This window comes from Ischnura elegans, chromosome 8, assembly GCF_921293095.1.
Source record: "Ischnura elegans chromosome 8, ioIscEleg1.1, whole genome shotgun sequence".
Lineage (NCBI taxonomy): Eukaryota > Metazoa > Arthropoda > Insecta > Odonata > Coenagrionidae > Ischnura > Ischnura elegans.
The window spans coordinates 91,486,630-91,508,569 of NC_060253.1; the positions used below are offsets into that span (position 1 = coordinate 91,486,630).

At 37.1% G+C, this 21,940-nt stretch overlaps 1 protein-coding gene and 2 non-coding genes across 3 annotated transcripts in view; 2 read left to right on the forward strand and 1 right to left on the reverse strand.

Moving 5' to 3' along the window:
- Positions 1–21,940, forward strand: part of LOC124164456 (neuroligin-2-like) — a 113,653-nt gene that overhangs the window by 60,102 nt on the left and 31,611 nt on the right. The window lies entirely within an intron of this gene.
- On the reverse strand, positions 9,243–9,315 carry Trnav-aac. Its single transcript has one exon. It is a non-coding gene; the product is annotated as a tRNA-Val (tRNA).
- On the forward strand, positions 10,557–10,629 carry Trnav-uac. The gene has a single exon. It is a non-coding gene; the product is annotated as a tRNA-Val (tRNA).

The following is a 21,940-nucleotide window of genomic DNA, read 5'->3' on the forward strand; positions in this document are numbered from 1 at the left end:
TGTTCCAGCCAACTCTTCACTGTAACTTCCACACTAGAATTGGTGGCTGTATCGTCCTGGTTAAATGCAACATCTGTAAAGAATGAAGACAAATAAGTATACAGACAATTATAAGAAGAGAGACATACAAACTTATAAATAGAGATAGGAAATAAATAAAAATACAGATGAACTATTTTTATTCAACTCCACTACATGAAAGCTATAGTCAGTAAATGCCTCCAGGTAAATATATCAGGTTCACGATACTCTACACCAAAATGTGTACCGATGGCTGTACGAAAAGATGCACAAGTTCTATTTTCTGGGTATAAGATTTCATGCAGCAGTTTGAGCAAATAAATGAACCATGAAACATAGCCTTAAGGTTTGTTTACACAATATATCACTTACAATTAGACCTTGTTTAGATTCATCCCGAGTTTCTTACAGTCGTCCTATAGTTTCCACTAAATTAAATGCATGGATGACTAATAGCACAGTTACTTAGTTTGTAGTTAAATTAGTTTATATTTTATTAGGTTAGCAAAGTTTGGCAGAAAAAATATAATAAACGCTATAAAAGTTACGTCGGCATTGTAATTTTTCAATCCCTAAGCCTTATCTTTACTGACATAATAGATCATTTATTTATTTAGGACCTAAAATTTTTAATTATTAACCTAGTTCCATCAAACAGATAAAGAGTATAAAAACTTTTTGTAAAAAGGCTAAACATTGGTGGTTATCCTATCATAACATTATTGTTCTTTTTCGATGCGTGCGTAACTATACATATCGAAAGAAATCACACGGTGTAGTCCGATTTCAAAGAATTAATAATTTACGTGAAACCTATTAATCATACATGCGTGTTGCAAAATCCCCCGGTTACACGTAAGTACAATTCCTAGTTATATTTATTGCCAAGAACCCTACTTGATTTGATTTAGGAACGGAACCAAACGGACCGTTGGGACTTCCAACAAATTCAGCCGTAACCTACGCTATCAAAACAACAGGTTCTATTTTATGCGCTAGCACTTACATTATTTCCTATACGTTCTCGCGTACAGAGACTATAGTACAAGAACTTCCACTTTAAATTATATCATGTAAACAAGGAACAAAAGCGAAAATTTCACCATGAACAACGGAAAAAGACGCTACCTTTAGTTGCCAAGTAACGGTTTTACCAAGACGGTAATGTTGTTCCAAGCAGAGCCATATTTTTCCTCGAGATGTTACAGGCTGAGTTATAAGAAATATAAGGAGCATGCGGAAACACTATACTGCCGCCAGTGAACGCCAAGAAAAAATTATTTAGAAGTCACATCAAACTTACTTGCAGCAGCATCTTTGTAACCGCCAAACCACCATGCTGTCTCCGGTGTTCCGTTCCGGTTCCTCTGTTGGAAAGGAGGAACGGAGGAATGTGGAGAACCATGGTAGAACACCTGAATCGCGGAGTAGCGGTAGATTCAAAATTCGTTCGCCACCAAAAAAACTAGAATTTCGATATAAAGTAAAGGTACGGCAGTACTTACCTTCTATCTTCTACTACTTCTTCTACTTGCCTATCCTTAAATTGGACAATTACAATTTCTAATCTGGGAATGAGGCCATCGATGCCGTGATAATTTTAGGAGAATTCTTACCATTAAAATTAAAATGAATTTAAAGCGTTATGTTTCATTAAAATACTTTCCAATCAATCGCCTCTGAGATTTTTTAATCCCTAGAGAGTAAATATTAATTAATCAATAAGTTGAAAGAGTTCATTTAACCTGTAGGAATGGAATGTCCCCGAGACGCGAACGTCCGCAGGACATTGGTACATAATATAAAATTTCAGTAAAAATCGATAAATTCCATTATTCCTGTTGTTAATTTTTGTAAAAGTTGCTAAATTTGTTTAAATTTAAGTAATTTTTATAATCATGAAAAGTACGGGTTTATTGTTCATCCAACGCTTCTCAACCGTACAACATGCGGAAATTTTTAATTTTTTGAAAGTTTCTAAAATTGTTGCTAAATTTATTTAAACTTTAAAAATTGTTATAAATAATGTAGAGAGTCATAAGTTCGTTCAATTGTTGTTGTTTAACCCGTGAGGCATGTAGAAATTTTTAACGCTCGTAAATGTTACTTAAATTGTTGCTAACTTTGTTTAAACTTGATTAATTGTTATAAACAATATAAAACTTAAAAATAGCGTACATTTGTTGTTCTTAAACTATAGAAGCGGTAAAAATGTCAATTTTTTTTTCGTTAAATAGTTTATAATTTCCTCCGAGTCCACACTCCAACAAGAGGATTACATTTGGTTACCTAAAATAATCCTCAAAATATCTCTTCCTCCACGAAAAATTTCCTCTTCCTCGATCGGGAGGAAGTATTCTGGCTTCAGAAACGAGAGAGAGTTTTTTTTCTTTCTCCCTTCTCCTATACTCCCTACTCGGAGGAGGATCACGAGACTTTCTCTCGGAGTTCCTCCTTGAGGAGGTGAGTGTTTTAAGAGGAAACCAAAACTCCCAAACCCTGCGTAATGGGACACTAGCTGGACGTCCGCTGGACATCCGAGATAGGACAGTGTGCGGACGGATGGCCAGGACAGCCAGCGGATGTCCTCTGGCTGTCCTGAAAATCCGCGGACACTGAGAGGACGCGACGGACGCGCAGCGGACGTCCTCTGGCAACGATGTGCTGTGTGGGTTAGCTATTAGCTCGTATTGTATTGTTACGGACAGATTGAATAATCTATATTAATATTTTGCTAGAATTAAGTAAAATGTGCGAAACTACCGTAATAAAAATCCGAAGGTCACAATGATTTTAATGTTTTGTTAAGAGTCCTTTGTCCCAGTTTGAAAAAGATAACTTACGTTCATCCTTGAACAAAAGTTCTTCCCATATCAATATAAAGTATCAGGCTAACGGCTAGTCAGATGTAACGATAGAAAATAAATTTAGTCGGGTGATACCACATATCGCAAAAATTACCACGTTCTCTCTCTTATTTCATAAGTTAAATTTCAACAATCGTCACATTTCTGCAAGTTATTCGTCCACATTTGAAGAAGAGGTAAAAAGGTTTTAATTTACGGTCCCAGATAGCATGCTAAACTTGCAGCAAGCTTGCTGCAAGCTTGTCATGACAAAGTTGCAAGTTTGCAGCAAGCTTGTCATGACAAGCCTGCAAGCTTGCGGCAAGCTTGAATCAAACCTCCTAGTTACGCTTTTTCAAACTTGCAGCAAACTTGTCGCAACAAACCTGCGGCAAACTTGTCGCATCAAACCTGCAGCAAACTTGTCGTAACAAACCTGCAGCAAACTTGTCATGACAAGCCTGCAAGCTTGCGGCAAGCTTGAATCAAACCTCCTAGTTACGCTTTTTCAAACTTGCAGCAAACTTGTCGCAACAAACCTGCGGCAAACTTGTCGCATCAAACCTGCAGCAAACTTGTCACATCACACCTGCTGAAAACGTGTAGTGTCACACCTGCTACATACTAGGAAAACTAGTTCCACACCTACCATTTCTGTAGTGACACTTGCTGAGGAAAAACTGCCTTAAAATTTCTGTTAAATAAAATGCTCTCCTAAATAATGATCAAATTACAACAACAAAATTGAAAATTTTCCACTCTATCAATTGTTAGTCATTTCACATGCACAGAATTTGGCTGCTAAATTTATTTAATAAAATGTGCAACAAATAAATGCCGAAGAGTTTATTTTTCTCATTAATTATGTACATGTTGAGGCAGTGGTGGACATACCATTAAGATAGATATCTAGTCATCGATAGTTAATCATTATTAATGAAGTGAGTGAAGTACTTACAAACTGAATAGGAAACATCTAAGACAGAAACACTTTAAAAAATTTATGACCCCCTAGGCCACACATGGTAATAACTAAATTACAGAAATCTTCGAAAGGTAAAAACATATTGCTCGAATTTTATCAAAACATTCACAAGTATGCTGATTGGCTTTGAGGATTTAAAATTAAAACTTCATTCTTTTGAATTGTTGTTTAGTTATGGGAGTACAAGGTTGTGCATGGAACTTACATGGTTACATACTAATAGATCGTTACTGATGAACTTATTAAGCAAAATTATTGTCTTCTTCAGCCTGATCCTCGGTCTGTTTATCCTGCCAATCCCTGAAGAGAAAATAGTAATTACTCCATGTGAAATGATATATCATGTATCATTTGCTTAAATCAGGGAGGTAAATTGAGAAATTATTAACTAATATTCCAAAAAGAATAAGCAATCAGATTCAATAAATAAGATGTCCATATTGTACCCCCACATTCTCATAATGGCGGTTAATGATTCAACTTCCATGGAACATTATAGTGTATACCTATTGTAAGAGGGAATGGAAAATATGAAGAAAATGTCTGGGATGATCGAATTAATGTGGCAGGGAAATGAGAAGCGACTACTTACGTTCTTATTTTCCTGACTTTAGCCTGGTTGAGCCAATTACTCAGACACCCTTTCAGCACCACATCTGATGCATCAGGGTAGACCCTTCTGCATACACCTATGAAATTATAAAAAACATACTTAATGTTGTACGTTAAAAGTTAATTTCAACGATCAATTATTATAATAATCTTAGAATATCTTATTGGATGCACTCACGAAAAATAACAGGACACACTGAAGTGCTATAAAATGATTTCTTAACCGAATTCTTCTGAAGTTTGCCCGTAAGGGAATACAGCTCTGCTTCATAGTCATTCTAAGACGACGCAACATATTTTGTAGAAGTGTTCATTCATTTCTTCTACCAACTGCTACCAAACATTGCATCTAGAGATAAAAAAGATCAGATCAATTAAGAGTTAACAGCTTATACAAGAATAACAAAAATCATGTTTATAGCCAGAAGAAAAATTCACCAAAAAAATAAACACAATTGTCATGGTTAGTATGCACATGTAGTATGTGTGCACAAGTGCATATGAAATCACAAAAATCCAATCATACCAAAACTGTTTAATATTTCATTGGACAATAATCCATACGCACTTCAAAATTATGTTGTACTTGAGTATTTTTATAGCACTTTGAATTCCAAACACCGAGTGTCTGGCGGGCTCCAGATTTACATCGATTTTGAAACTTTCTTACAAAAACTTAATTTTTCTTTCATTAAAAAAATCATACATTGTTTGAATCAGGATGGCAGCACACAAATTATCATTATTCACTTACCAACTTTGGCTCAAATGAGGGATCTTCACTTATCCTACGGCAGAGTTTGATGAAAGCCTCATCTGCTGTCAATGGCAATCGGCTGAAATTCATCTCCTCCACAGAAGCATCCTTTCGCGTTGGGTCACATGCCAATAAAGCATCTACTTTCCTCTCCAAGTGGAAAAACCCAGGTGCCATTTCTCCCATCCACATGAGGAGCTGGCCATTCTGTAGTTTTAATTTACTGCAGCCTGTAAATATAAAATTGTTATAAATAAAATAATACCAATTGATTTGCTTATATTATACTACCTTAGCACACTTGGTACTTAATCATCATAAATCCTGCCTAGATGCTTATCGAACAGGTGCTAACCATAGATTTTAATACACCACTAATTTTTCTGTCAACAAACACGAGTAATTGATTACTTTACACCACAAAAATTTTAAGGATTGCAATCTTATTGCACAGAAACAGCTTAGAAATGTGTTACTTATGCCCTTGGGTGCAACATGCCTGTTAAGAATGTACTGGCAGAATGTACGATATATACATGGGCATTTGTAAAAAAAATGAACTAAAGCACAAATCAATGCCAAAATTATAATGATCAGAGAGAGTTCAACTGATGGCTATGTTTAGAACAGCTAATTAACTGCTATTATTCTTCGACATATTCCCTATAGTTATTCATTTTCAAGAAAAATCCTTCATAAACGAGTTTACTGAGGTTGAGACAAATACTTTAACGTCATAAAGAACTGCTAACAAAGTGGATTCTACTGCGAGAACCCTGATAGTTCAACTTAAACCATCTGAATGGAGTCTTTTCACTATGCCAGCGAAAGCAAAGATCATGCTAAATTGTAATTACACTGAGAATAAAATAATGAATAATCTTACATGGATAGTAATTGGCGGTTCATTAATCATACATAGTATCGAATAGAAAATTTTTTTCCATTTACTCACATTTACGCATGGTCAGCACAGCAGAGATGAGTAGATGCTGACAGAGGCAACTTCTTAAATCTCTTCGTGCCGCTAAAAGCCACTGTTTCCGAGAATTCAGTAATCTTCCAATCCCCTTTTGCCAGTATTCACTACGAAACACGGATTATTTTCTTCTTCCATAGCATACTTCAACGTAAATTTGCTTGTAAAACAGGATTTTACTTCACAATTAAATTCACAATCACAAAGTCACAAGCACAAAATAACGGCAACCGTTAGGTCACGTGGTACAAAAGACTGCCGCCGGGCGTTTTGGCGCGAGTTCAAAATACGATTTTTAATCCAAAATATTAAAATAAGTTCGTAATATAATGGGAAAAGTTTTTTACTTGAATTTTTTTATGAGTATGAAGATAATTATATCAAATAACATTATATTGTTATATTACTATAATTCTAATTAAGTACATATTATTAAAATCTTACAACCAAGCCAAATAGGCTGGAAAGAGGCATGAAAAATTCAACCTTGAGATGGCAAGGAAAAGTCAAGCTTCACGTAAGCTAACATGCTATGTGTGGGTAGTAGCAGGTTTGATATGGCAAGTTTGCTGCAAGTGTGATATGGCAAGTTTGCTGTAGGTTTGATATGGCAAGTTTGCTGCAAGTGTGATATGGCAAGTTTGCTGTAGGTTTGATATGGCAAGTTTGCTGCAGGTGTGATATGGCAAGTTCGCAGCAGGAATGATATGACAAATCTGCTATGGGTGCAATATGGCATGTATTCTGCAGGTGTGATGTACAAGTCTACGGCTTGTATGTGTTCACATAACTTGTAAGCTTTATTCAAGCTTGTACATAGCTTTCATGCCAGAATAGGTTTGTCACAGCAAGTTTGCTGCAAACTTGCCACGACAAGGCTTGTCGTGACAAGCCAATGACAAGCCTATGACAAGTTTGCTGCAAGCTTGCATGCTATCTGGGGTATAGCATCACAGTGGATCATGTCCTTTGTCAAAGTCAGAAAACAATAATAGCTAAGAATGTAATGCAGCGAAAAGTGTATCTCCATCCCAAATCACAAGTGTCTCATATTGAGTCTCAAGATTAGGTCCTCGATTTTCTTCACCTACATCAATGATTTGTCGACACATCCGAATCAAGGGCAAGTAGTAGTATATGTTGTTGATATAAACCTAATTATCAGCAATATTCGCTTTCATTCGTATTAAATAGAGCAGTAGAAGAATGCAAGCCACACTATGGATGAAATGATTAGTTGGACGAACACATTTGAATTACCTTCTACGTAGCAAGGAACAATGATTGTCGACGCTGGAATGCAATTTTTAATTCATAAGCAGCTCATAATATGCACATATGTTTAAATTCATCATCAATATCATTGCAATTAACACAAGAACTTTTCCCTGCACATTCTATAGCCGTGTCCCAATTGGCCATTTGGCTATGCCAATTCCAGGATTTAGCCATGACGCCATCTTGGAAGGATGTCCCAACTCGTTAGCCAGCATAAGGGAGGGAATTTAGGCAGCTAACGCGGCCGCCAGATTTAGGCATCGAGGAGTGCATCCTTCGCCCGACTTTTCCCATGATTCAAAGCGTGCAAAGCGTCTTCAGGAGAAAGGGCATCATGGCTGTCAACAAGGGATAGTACTTGTTTGCAAGTAGTGTTGATATTTTGAGACTTGTTCGAATAATTATTAATTTTTATTTTGTTTATAATAATGAAATTGCGTTAATGGAAGTGTAAGAATTACGGAGAAATTAGTTAATGAGAAGGCGGCGTTAATTTTAATGCTAATTAATGTTAGTATGCTTCTTATGAATGTATGTGTTATTTTATAACTTTTTATACCGATCACATGTTATGTTTTGCTACCGTTTACTTTTTTAACGTGTTAAATAATGCTTAATTATGTAACACTATGTCTAAATTCTTATTTAACACTTTTTGTACATTAGGTTAACACCCGTAAGAATAAACAATTATTATTATATGTTATTGGACAAAGTCCCGAAATTGGAATCGGAATAAGTAACAACATTTAAAATCAATAGTGATTATAAGATATGATAACGAAACCTGATTTATGTGCGTAAACCATACTTTAAATAAATTTTGAAAATAATTCCCAAGTCAGACGGTAACCGTTTGAATAGACGAAATAGACCTGTTCTTAATAATAACAAAACTAGAAATTAAATTTTTAATATATAAGGAATTCGAAAAAGTACTTGGTTGAGAGACGATTGAAATATTAAAAACCAATTAAAAGGAATATACGCTAACATTTCGCCACAAACTTAGCTAAAACCTCTTTCACAAAACCATACGGAACTAAAAATACGAATTTGAAAGTATACCCCTACTTTACTATTACAAAAAGTTTGTCTAAGATACTAAAATTATGATTAAATACTCTTCTCTGACATTTAATACTGAAAATCACTTGACACATCATATTTTAACAATTTAGGGTGGGTTTTGTTCATCATTTGTTCAAATCATTCCGATTATCTCTTGTTTTGCATTGGCCTAGTGCCCAGTAGATGGCAGCACCTGCGTAAGGATGTCCCAATTCATGCTCCCTTGTGGTTAGCTGCCCAGAATCTGGCTGGCTAAATACATGATGCCTAATGGCTAACGAGTTGGGACACGGCTTATATTTCCTTCCAACAAGTTATTCTGAGTTATTCGCTCTTGTCAATTCATTTTTCACTTGGAATTACTCTACCACTCATCAGATGTCGCCAGGGTCTAACCATGGTTGAGTGTGAACGCGCGTTGGTTCTGACGTAATCTTACGCTGGTTAAGAAAGATGGTAATGTGAACGGGGCATAACAGGCACTCCAAAAATGGTCTTAGCAAATGTTTCTATTTATTTTGCACAATTTGGAGTGCTTATAGATACAAAAAGTAGATACCTACTGCCGAACCGCTGAGAGATTTACTTCTTAGGAATACAGAAAAATGCATGTAATATATAAAAACCATGCTTTTCAAAAGAAAATAAGACACGAAGGAGTGGAATGAAAATTTTCCAGAAAGGAAAAAAATTTGTTTCCGCCCGGGATCGAACCGGGGACCTTCCGCGTGTTAGGCGGATGTGATAACCACTACACCACGGAAACAACTTGGAGACTAGGGCTCACTCATTGCATTATATTTTCAAGGCTACATGTATACCAGCGCCTCCCTATGGTAATCGTAATTTCATTAGGTACTGTTTGCAAACAGAGGTTACTTAATGTCAGTGTCAGTGGAGAGTTTAGTGGTTGGTAGCAAGTTTTTCAAGTCATGGCAGTTAGTACTTAGCACGAAAGAGTGGATAAATGTAACGACATCTGGATTTCTACGCTTGTGTCCTCGTGTAATAGGCAGCATTTTTCTTAGGAATCCATTCTTTCTTCGGATATGGTAGAGAAATATTCAAGTACCCTTCTTATTACAAATCCAAAACTGGGTACGTGTTTCATTGGTGTAATACATTCTTTACGAAGATGTATTTTATGTCGTGCTGTGAAGGTGATGCTTCTTGTCAAGTAGGGAACTTAGTTTCATTATTTTTATCGTGTTCCTTGTCTAAATTATGCGTATATGGCATCTATTTAGAATTCGTAATACCAACAAAAAAGTCACTGCACTCAGTTTACAAATCTTTTTTGCCTTTACTTCTGGATATTCTTGTGTGTTGAGTTTTGATTCTCTGAACAGCTGTTAGTACGACGAATATGTTACTGCTTTTGTGCCAATTTTGTATTTTCATGTGGTTTACTGGTTGTCGAATTCTTTAGTTCACACAATAACAGATAGTGACGCGTTCAAGTGGTATGTCATGGCTCTTACGTAGTTGGATGTTGGCATTCCCTATTCATGACGTAGGCTTTTTTTTTATTATTTCACCTTCGGTCGCTGTAATGTTTCGCTGTAACGAAGGCAACAGTTTGTTAGCGTGACATACTTATGCACGGTGGAATTACTCACTGATTGTTCATTATAATTTGCAATTCTATAATTGCAACACTTTGCACTTTAAACTTTATCGAGGGCTATAAGTGCATGTATTATCCAATTATTAGAGGTAATGTTGTTCAAAAAATATTTTAGGAGCTACTCAAAATGCTAATCAAATAACAAAAACCATGCACCACAACTAGCCATGAAACATTAAATACCCAAAATAGCTATCAGCACGGATTTGACTTACTGCCATGCCGCTGAGTTGAAATAATATTAGCTTTAATGTTAAAATACGTTAGTTTAACACCTATTTTTTAATGTACGAGCGTCTTGAACAATTACTTTCCTAATATCGTATACATGCAATTACCATTTTGATTTATGAAGCGTATTTTGCTCTGCTTCAGCATCGGTTTCCGTGGTGTAGTGGTTATCACATCCGCTTTACACGCGGAAGGTCCTCAGTTCGATCCTGGGCGGAAACATTTTTTTTTCCGGCGGTAAAGTAGCCGCAATCTCAATTTCTTTAGCCGAACAGCGCATAAAATTCGAAAACAGTGGATAGGGATCTATTGAACCTGATTGAAATTCATGAGGTAACTAGATAACATATCGGAATTTATCCCTTGATTAACAACTTTGTTCCAATGCACTGCCACGGACGACAAACTATCCACCGAGTATCTTTACACCCTGTGGCACTGTTATACCACGGTACCATGGTATCTATAACACTGAAAACAAATCTTAAGATTTTGGATATCACGTGATATCCAAAATCTTAAGATTTGTTTTCATTATTTTTGAATTTTGAAAATTCATTCCAAAATAATTGTTTCCCAACCCTCCTCTGTTCAACGAAATGATGCCGTGTATTTCTCACCAGGCGAAAGGGAGCATAGCAGAAATGGCGTTACAAAAAGGCTGAAGACCTTTGTACAATACTATAGCACACTCAAGTTAATGTGAACATACATTAAATTAGGAATGAATGCAAAAATATTGTGCATCCACTTATTTTATATGAAATATTAATACCACCTTTGGTAACATTGGTCCACCAAAGTACAATCATGCATTAACTCCTGAGTGTTAATGTACTGCATAACCAGGCCTCAGAGTAGGGACCTACGGAATCCCTATTCTGTGACCAGGCCTTAAAGGCCTTCAACCCAAAAAAGAGCTCCATACAGAGAGGTTTGAAATATTCTTATGCTACTCGTAGCAGGGAAAATTTTTCCAATTGTAGGCACCGGCAGGAAAGCGTTGAAGAGAGAAAGGGTTTGTTCTCGTGGAATACCAACTGCTATACTTGTTACAAGCAAGATTGACTGATGTAACAAAACATGACCCCTAGCTAAAATATATCAAGCTATTAATATATGGCTGATTTATCGTATGATGTACATTGTGACGTAATGGGAAAAAGATGGCATCTCCTCTCAAATACTGAATTTCAAAAAATGTATGTGGCAGGATATGATCAGGCAGGCAGGAAAAGATCATTTTAATGAATGCCATAATTATCAAGACCATATGGTGAAGTTTAAATAAATACATGGTGAGAGCTAATGGTGGCCCTTTGGGTAGAGCATTGGGCTTCTGTTTGGAAGATCCTGTGTGAAGCCTTCAGACACACCCAAATGAAATCATAGGTGGCCCAGGGAAAGGAACTGACTACAGTCCTGAATTTGTGATATCAAATGCCTGTGGGTTAGTCCAGGGTGATCTCCACCCTTGCCTATCCCACTAGCCAATCTTTGGAATGAATCACTGAGTGAGTGAAAGATAAAGAATAAATTGGAGTTAAAAAATCATTAAATTATTGTTTCATCGATCTCTGACTAAATGTATGGTAAAGATGATAAATTTAAATCAAAAGTTGTTTTTAAAATACATAATGCATAGTTTATACACTAGCACTCTCAAGTTGGTGAACAAAAAAATTTCCTGAGAAATAATCTCATTTGCTCTAAAATTTTGAAAGGTTGTATGCCAAAAATGAAACTTCTTTTACATTTCCTCGACCCCGTGGGATGGGCTTTAAAAAATCATGCTCTGTTCATACTAGGTAAAAGTGACCATGATGTTCAATATTTTGGCTCCTAAGGCACCATCATCAAGGAGTGATAATCTATGTCACCATCATAATTCTCTCATGAAACTGCCTAAGTCGGGACATCATGCATCCAGGGCTGCAGCCTGGATTATTGTCCAGGGGGCAGACAGCTTTTCTGGTTGGGCCACAAGTGTATGATATCTGATGAGGGTATTTTTCCAACCTGGTCAAGACAGGTTGGTCAGGCACCGCATGACGTAGACCCCCCAGGCTACGGCTTTTTCATGCATACCTTAAACATGGAATCCCAAGAAACATTCTTACTTTTTTGGCTCATACTTTTTAGGTCATGTCGGTGTGCCTCCTTGTATAGTGCCCTATGCAGCTATTAAATATGCTCTTTCACCTAAAGCCAGAAATGGATAGGTTAATGGGTTGATCTTCAGAATAAAAATATCAATCATGCTGATATTATTTTCCTTCCTACCAGCATTCTTGGGCAAGTGCTTAGCCGCATTGAAACAGTGGTTCCCATAAGATCATTTGGCGATATGTTAGGTCCTGACTTATGCTGTCATCTGCTGTCTGCAAGTGGGCTGTACTGTTTAGCGTGAGGTTGGCAGAAAGAGCCAAAAAAGGCGTAAATACTACGACACCTGACAAAGTCCTTCCCCCATACCGTGCAATCTATCTGATTTCTTCCAATTTAAGGAGCTGACACCTCTGGCCTGGCCTTGATTCTCCAAGGCCAGGAGTTCTACGGACTTATATCTGCTTTTGTCCACCCTCCTGTAGTTTTTGTCCACTATTCTTTCCTATTTGATTTTCAATTTAATACTTCAGAATATTAGACATTTAAATATAATGTTCTATTGAGAATTGACGTAGTTTTATTGTGACCTTTAACCTTTTCCCTACTACGGACAAAAATATGCGTCTGGATGTTTCTTGACCCGGGAGATGAAAGCCGCAAATTTTCGTCGGAGGTTTTCTTACACAGGTGAACGAATGCTGAATATATACATTTCCCAGCTCACCCCCTTTTATCATGGTCACGGGTGGGCAATGTCTTTGTTTCTGGACCCAACACAGCTTTGCCCTTGAAATTGGAGAACAGGTACCTTGACCCCTCATATTATATTTCCCCTCATAGCGGTAAGGGACCGCAGTCATACAATTGTTTACACAGTCATTTTGCAAAATGAATACTTGTTCCTTTTTCAATAAATATAAACTAAGAATTCAATTATTTGTCTTTTGAGCGGCGTTTACAATTTTTGAACGAATTTCTATGATAAATATTAACTTAGGTAACTCTCGATTTTAATATTAACATTAACGTGGAAATTATTGCTGCATTAAATGCGTTAATATTGACGGAAGAGCTTCATTCAAAATTTGACAATTCTTAGAATAAAACGAGGAATTCAATTCGAAGTCTGCAATTTACGTTCAAGCAACAATTATCCATATAGCTAATTCATATAAACATAGCATGATTGACCACAAACCAATGCCTTTGGTAGGGTTGTAAACCTCAAAAGGAGGGAGCCCAACTACCCTCGGAGTCCGAGATAATACAGAGTCCCCACTAGGAAGGGTTGAATAAGGTTGGTGCTGAGAGCCATGGCGCCGACTCCATGGGGCCTGAGGGGGCCCAAGCCCCCCCAATAATTCATTACAGATGTGATGAAAAAATCTGTAAGGCTTGTCGATTTTCCCTGGAGTGTCCAGATATTGAGATTCGAGTGATCAGGGCTCTTCTAAAATGCTTAAAAACTTAAAATTCACTACATATAAAATTTACCAGGGCAAGGTCCCCGGTTTTGGCCCCCCCAATACTTTTTGGAAGTCGGCACCCTTGGCTGAGAGTGCGTATCAGCGAAACCCTTCTTAACGAATGTCCTGCAAAAATGCTCCATATGGAGGGGTTGGAAGATTCTCTTGGGGCTCAGTACAGCAGTCATGCTAAGGTGAGAACCTTACCGTCTCGAAAGGGTTAATACTCACAGGGTCGTCTTGTTATAACATTTTTTCACAAGTTGATTTTGTGAAAATCATGAATTACCGTATATATATGAATATAGTCCCCCTTTTTTTCCAAAAATGCCTGTGGTAAAAGTAAAGGGGGGGACTATATTCAAATGCATTTTTTTTTTAACTTTTCCCGAAACTGAAGCCTCAAAATTAGGGGGGGGGACTATGTTCGGAGAAATACGGTAATTTCTGGAATTTGTTGATATCAAGACTTAGATAAATTCAAAAATAATAATAATTAATGCTTTCAAATCTTGTAGCTTAGGATTTTTCAAAATTTAACTGAGATTGCAATTAATCAACCTCCACCCTGTCTGTGAGAGGATCAAGGTATATGCCGAGTGGTTCAGGGGCGCAGCTATAGGAATTGAGTCTGGGGGGGTTTTAGGTGAAACTAATACTGGGGAGTTTGGGGGTATGGAATACCCTCCAGGGGGAGGGGCAGGGGCCCTCCTCCAGAATTTTTTTAAGATAAATGGTTAAAAATGGTGAGTTTTAAGGCCGTTTTACACGGTACACGGAATTGCGCAATCTGACATACGTGCGAAGGCGCAATCAAAATTGCGTCGTATAAAGCGGTGAATTGCTAGAACACATGCGAGAATGCGTGGTTGCGAGACGGCGAAATAGCCCCTGTTCTAATTTCGTTCATGCATTCGTGAAATTCCACGCCATTTTAGAAATTAATGCAGCTCTAACCTGCACAATTCCGTGCCCCGTGTAAAACGGCCTTTATGGCTTTCGGAGGGATATTTTATTAGTTTTTTATATTATTCTTGAGTAATATTAATCCAATAAGGTAAAATGGATTAAACATAAAAATTTCTCTGAGCCCTGGGGGAGGGGTTTTATCCCCCAAAACCCCCCCCCTTGCTGTGCCACTGGAGAGGTTGAGAAACTTTTCCCAGTACAGATCTAATCGAGATACAAGCCCCATTAAGAGGGAACTCAAGGATGGGGTCAAGTTGCCAGGAAGGGTTTTCCCTTCCAAAGTCCTCTATACCTGACTGAAAATTTTATCAAATCAAGCTGCATATACAGAGGATTATTATGTATTAAGGAATTCCACTGGCCTTACATAGAACATTGTGAGAATATCTCCATCTGTTTTCCTCTTGCAAATTGGACTTCTCTCTTCAATTCATAGTAAGGCCTATTCCTTTTCATATTATTTCTAAACCTTATAACCTCTATTCCTCCCCACACTTGCTTACTGAACATTCTTCCCTCAAACACTATTTACACCATCTCAGCAAAGATTCCCCTAAATTCACCTTTTATCCTCTCCATATCTACTCTTGAAGTTTTTTTTCTTACTCCACCTTGTCGAGCACTTCATCAGTTTTTTTCTCTTCAACCACTTCTCCTTCTTCATTTGCCTCCATGCCCACATCTCAAACCTCTCCTCGTCCTCCCTGCTCAGTGTCCATGTTCCCACAATTTAAAGCATGAACTCCAGATAAGACTCTTCACTAGCTTAAATCGAAAATTGAAGCTTTTATCTGGTGGAAGGGCCCCATATTATCAATAACAGAGGATCCTCTGTATATGCATATACATAATTACATGCTTTGCTACTTCCACAAAATAATAGAGTAGTTTCCTTCATCAAAGAAAACGAAAGACATTGATTGCGATTCGTTACCCACCATTAGTGTATTCATAATACACAAATTATTTGGTTTTTGAAATACCGGTTTAGACGAATGGCAAGGGTCAAATTTTATCCTCATTTGAAAAAGGCCAGATTGGCGCCCATGCGATTCCACTCCACGTGACGTCACAGGGACCTAGTTTCTACACGAGAGGATAGGAGATATACATCGTCTGAGGTTACCAATACCCGAGAAGAAACGATTTTTACAGCGTCTGAGATTACCAGTGCATGCATGAGGCACAGAGCTCAGGGAAACATGTCTTAATAATCACCTATTAAAACTGGCTAAGGTCGGAAAGTTTTCTTAGTTTGATAAGGTATTAATAAACCTTTTTTAAGCCAAGCGCTACCATACAGCAAGGTACTCAGCTACCCACTAGCATCCTGCGTCCTATCAGCGCTCAGAGCCTCGATCAAGGCCACCTCACAAGGCGGGAGGGGGAACCAGAAATGCGTCGCACGGACTTTTTCCCATCATTCCTACTTACGCGTCGCGTTTTCGCGCGCTTGAAATTTTTCACTTTTCATTTAATTGCGAAAAATAGGTATCGTCATTTAAAAATGTAAAAGCGTGAAATACGTTCTCCAGGAGTAATAATCTTTCGATTTAGGCAATAAAAAAATAATAGGAAACCACCCTAATATAAAAATTTCTATTTTACGTCCGATGGTGTTACGGCCCGTTTTGGCTGTAACACCATCATCAAATACAGAAAATATATCTATAAATTTTGATAATACTCTTCACTAGCATTGTCTTTTAACTCTGGTGTATAGATCCTCTGATCATATCTTTCATATTAATGATTACCTTTGGTAAAGCAATCATATTCATGTTTACCTACCTTACTGCAAGGTCTGTATTGAGGATAACACCAAGAAAAGTTAATGGGCACAAAAGAGTTGTTACTCTCTAAAGATACTTAGTTTTGTGCTACTCACAGGATGCAAGATGATTTTTGGCTTAGCGTGTGCCAATAAAATTCTTGGAGGGAGCAAAGGTTAAAAATATTTGAAGTGGCTCTAAAAATGAAATGAATAAAATGGTGATTGTGATATCAATAAAATTATATCACAGCAAGCAACCTAACCATGATGAGTAGTGCTAAAAAAAAAAGAATATACATTCTAGGCCTCAGATTACTTGCATGTTATGACATCACTAATACAGTGATATTTTAATACACAAACTCGATCATTATCATTTTAAGTCCAGGTAGAAGGGTGCTCATCCCTGAAAATTTTGTACTTGCAAGAAGTATTTTGGGTCATCTGAGTTTTTGGATGCAGTTATTTCTACATTGCTGCTAGAAATAGAATATCGTAACATGCATGCCATTTGTTAGCAATAAATTTAAGTTATAAGTACACAGCAAAATCTCACTAGAGTTTGACTGCTCCAGCGAGACTTAATCTATAAACTGTACCCACTGTTGAGAGATTTTACTCTAGCGAAACTCTCTTGAGGGGCTGTAGGGCAGCTCTAGTGAGACTGCTATCGGCATCCTCCCTTCTCCTCCATTTTCAAAGTTTCTGCAATCACTTTCTATGGTTTTGCTTGTGCCTATTCCAAAATTTCTTACTTGCGGTATTCCAAAGGAAAGTGAGGGGGGGGGGTTTAATCCTCCCCCCAGATCTCAAAGAAGTTTTTAAGGGTAATCCATTTTACTTAAATGGATTAATATTCCTTATAGAATAGTGTAAAGATTTATAAAATATCCCTCCAAAAGCTTTAAAACTCACAATTTTGAACCAATTATATTAAAAGTTTTCTCGGGGAGGGCCCCTGCATCTCCCGCTTACCCTATCCGGTATTCCATGCACTCCAGAGCTCCCAGTATTAGTTGCACGTAAAACCCGACCCTAGCCTTAATTCCTAGCTGTGCCCCTGACTGAATGAAATGCTTTTCCACTGAGTTTCTCCTATACTATAGACGTCTCAACGAGGGACTCTCAGTATTCCTGACGATGACCAACCAGTCACTGGTTGAAACGTCTACAGTAATCAGGTAACTCACATGGTGAGAGTGATTCCAGAACATTTCATTCAACTGAGACTTCAGGAAAGCACTAGAACATTCTTCTGCATAACTTTGGAATGGCTGAATTGAATCAGAGGGCAGTTTTCCCCTTTTTTTTATCCATTTCTTGCAGAAAAGATTGAATTCCTCTCGCGAGGGAAAATACTATATCTGGCAACATTGATAGAGCAAGAGCAGTCTAGCGAGACCTTCTACCTCTCTGTTCAAACCGCCATTTTCGTGTGAAAGGAGCTCTACCACTAGAGCTGAGAGTTGCACTAGTTAGAGTACTCTCAGAGATGTTTACATCGTAGACTTTTATGGTAGACTGCTCTCGCAAGAGCAAATATAGCTAAAAACGCTAAAATGTACACATATCTTTAGTGTTTTTCTTTATTTGTATCTAGTGCAGCAGGAATTCTAAGTTCTGAAAAGTTTCATGACTGAGGGCTTGAGAGCTTCAAATCCTAGGTAATACAGTAGATTCCGGTTAATGGGTCCACCCGTTACTAGGGGCAGCCGCTTAATTGGGGCAAATCTTGAAGGACAGAACCCAATTAAGGAATATCCTAGAGTTTTCTCCGCTTAAATGGGACAGCATGCTGCTTTATTGGGCCATGAGGCGACGACATTGAATATACTCACTCTATATACTCACAATATATATACTCGTGACGAAATTAAATTTTTTTCGTATCAGAATATTTTTTTTACATTCTCCTCCTTAAATTTAGTTTTGTCTTACACAAGGGTACCTATTCTTGCCTTATTCTTAAAGCTCTTGAAGTTATACTATCAGTTAGAGGATTCGGATTCTGTTTCCCAACCCTGAGACCTCATTCAACATGGTGTTGTTTTAAGAGGAGAGGACTCCTAGGAGCCACAGCTGTGGCGATATTTGGGCTACAGATGATAGAATAAAACTGAGATAGTGAGAAAGAAGTGGTGAAACCTATGTTGAGGGTTTACGAGCTGGTACAGGCCAATTCCTAGAGATTACTAGCCGATGTCGAGCAGAGGAGACTGGTCGAGATGAACAATGCTGCTTACCAAGAGCTTTTTGTTTGCGGCATCTTGCACAAAATTCAACTGACTCATTTAGTCTATCCCCTTTCACCCCTTTCCACTACACAACTGAGCTATCGTTATTATAAGACGTTGTGAGTGCATAGGAGTGGAAATTAAACAAAATGCCCAGGTTACTTGAGAATGTTTGTGCTGATGACATTTACAACACCAATGAAACAGGACTACCGAGCAACACCAAATGGCTATCTTTGTTACAGTTATGTAGGACTAATGGGCTTCAAAAAAGCAATGGATCACATCACTGTTTTGTGCTGTTCAAATGTTTCGGGAACTGATAAAAAAACTCTTCTGGCTATTGGAAAAGGGCAAAGCCTCGATGCTTTTAAGGGTTAAGAATTAGCAGTTAACCAGTGGACTACCATGCCAATTGCAATGCATGGATGACTGCGAGCCTCTTACGCAATTAGGATAAAAAATAAGCAAGAAAACTGAGAAAGGTTCTTATTGCACTTGATAATTGTACGATACATCCTAATTGCTCAAGTGATTAAAAAAATATTCAGTTGGAATTCTGTCCCCAAGCACAACATCCTTGGTGCAAGTAATGGACATTAGGATCACTAAATATTTGAAAACACTTTGTTGTGGGAAATAAGTAAATTCATTCTAAAGTCTATAGAAGATAACCTTCTGACATTGTTATCCACCGCCAACGAAGTATGTTCAAAGGTGACCCTTATGCAGGCTGAAAGCTGGCAAATGTCACTGCTCAAACATTTCAAAATTGTTTTTATTTTATCGCGGTTTCAAACTTCCCAATGCATTTTTCAACACTCCAGCAGAACCTGAGAGTGAATGTCACTTGCAACTGCACCAAGTAAAAACCAATGAGGAGTTTGATAATATCGACTGCAATTTGGACTGCTATGGCACCAATTAAAACGGTGAAGATGATATTGTTGAAATCATATTATACAGGTAACAAGGTGAAGCTGAAGGTGAGGATAGTGATGGAGATGAAATCGCTACTGAGTGTAGCTGAGTGACATGATACAAGGACGTTCATTGAGGTGTTTCGACTTTTCTTTATGTAAGAAGCCAATGTCGTCATTGGATTTCGATACCACCACTGCACAAACGCATAACAATCGCCACCGAATCAAATCAAATCCAATAGCCCTAGCAGAACTAGATGAGCGGATTTCATTCGGTGGGTGATTTTTGAGTGTTTTTGCAGTGGAGGTATCAATGACTGTGTCAACTTTATCCAAATTTATTATACTTTGTGCGAATTACTTTGACAAATTCCTCAGACGTGGAGATACAATTTGAACAGTATGTACTTGCATGTTTATAAGTTTATGAAATATTTAGAAATCACATGTTCTTAAATAATTACCCATGAATTTTTCTTTAATAGGACTTAGTAAAAGGCATTCATCCAGTGTCGCCTGAGGGTGTGAAAAATATTTTCAACTAAGATTAACAGAATTCTTGAAAATTTTTTATTATTTAACTGTTCTTGCTGATTTATTAAGTATATTACTAGTTTAATAAACATTATTCGCATTATAAAAATTATTTAGACTTATTTCTATCATTCTAACCTTAATTTTTTATGCCCATCTATGGAATAGTTCGCCTAATTGGGGCAGCCACTTAATCGTGGGGCAAAGTGTGCCTGTCCTGATACGTCCCAATTAACCGGAATCTACTGTACTAGTAAAAGTTCTTTTAATAAAGACAAAATAGAACCTATATTCAATACATGTACCTACCTTGACCATGTATTTGCATCTGACCCTTTTATTATTTTCTACCAGTGGATAAAACAACATTTTTTATTGTTCCTTAGAATGAAGGAGTGCTCAATTCCTATAATATTATTGCTAAGAAGCAAACTTGAAATTATAGTCCATGTCGATGGAAAATTATTGAAATATAACTGAGTTTTCACTGTATGAATTAGGTATTCTTTCAAAATAAGTTTAGGTCAAAAGATACGGATAAGAACAATAAATTTTTTGTCCATTTGAAACTTTCAAAGATGTATTTTTATTAATGCCTTAAAGATAAACACAACATGCAGAAAAAATAATCATTTAACTCAAATAAATTAATTAAATACCTGTGTAAATAAAAAGTATAATGCTTATAAATGAAGTAAATTAAAAATATTAACAGCAAATTGATCAAAACAAAATCGTGATGTTATAGACCACATGCCACTACCTACCTAGGTATATGTTACAAAAAGGTGTGCCACTAAGCAAGTGTCAGTGCCTAGGAGAGGAAAACATTTTCCTTGCCACGAGAAGCATGAGAATATTTTAAACCTCTCATTGCGGAGCTCTTTTTTGAAGAGGAGTTGCCCTGGTATTTTCATCCCTCCAAGCTTTATCAGTGTTATTTAGACTGAATATAGCTTTTGATTTCCAATAATTTACTCTCCTAAGAGAACAATTAACATTTTGTTAAGCATTGTGGAATTTTAAACAGAGTTCTAGTGTCGATAATTAAATAAGTTAGTGAACACAAGGTGCTAAGACTCTAAATCCAGATAAAATATTACAGTAAAACCTCTTTACATCGTAATGGAGGGGACCAAAATTTGGGCAATTTGATGTATGGAGGTTCACTATGCAGAGGTTTTAGTGATAGGCACCATTTTTTCATATCCTTTGGAAATAAAAGGCACTACTGTCTTTTAAACTATTGTATTTATGTGTTTAAACACACATGCATGCATCAGCGAGCATACATATATTTATTATTTAATAATTACAGAAAGCGAGTGCTATCACTTGATTTTCACCATGATTTGAGAGAAAATGATGTGATCTCTCTCAATTTAACAGTAACTTAAAATGAGTGGGATAGTTGGATACCTTTTTTCTTATTTACTGTTAGGTATGCGCACATATTGAACGAAATGGCCATAACTAATGATTAACGTGAAAATTACAGCATAATAAGGAATATAAGAAAAAAAA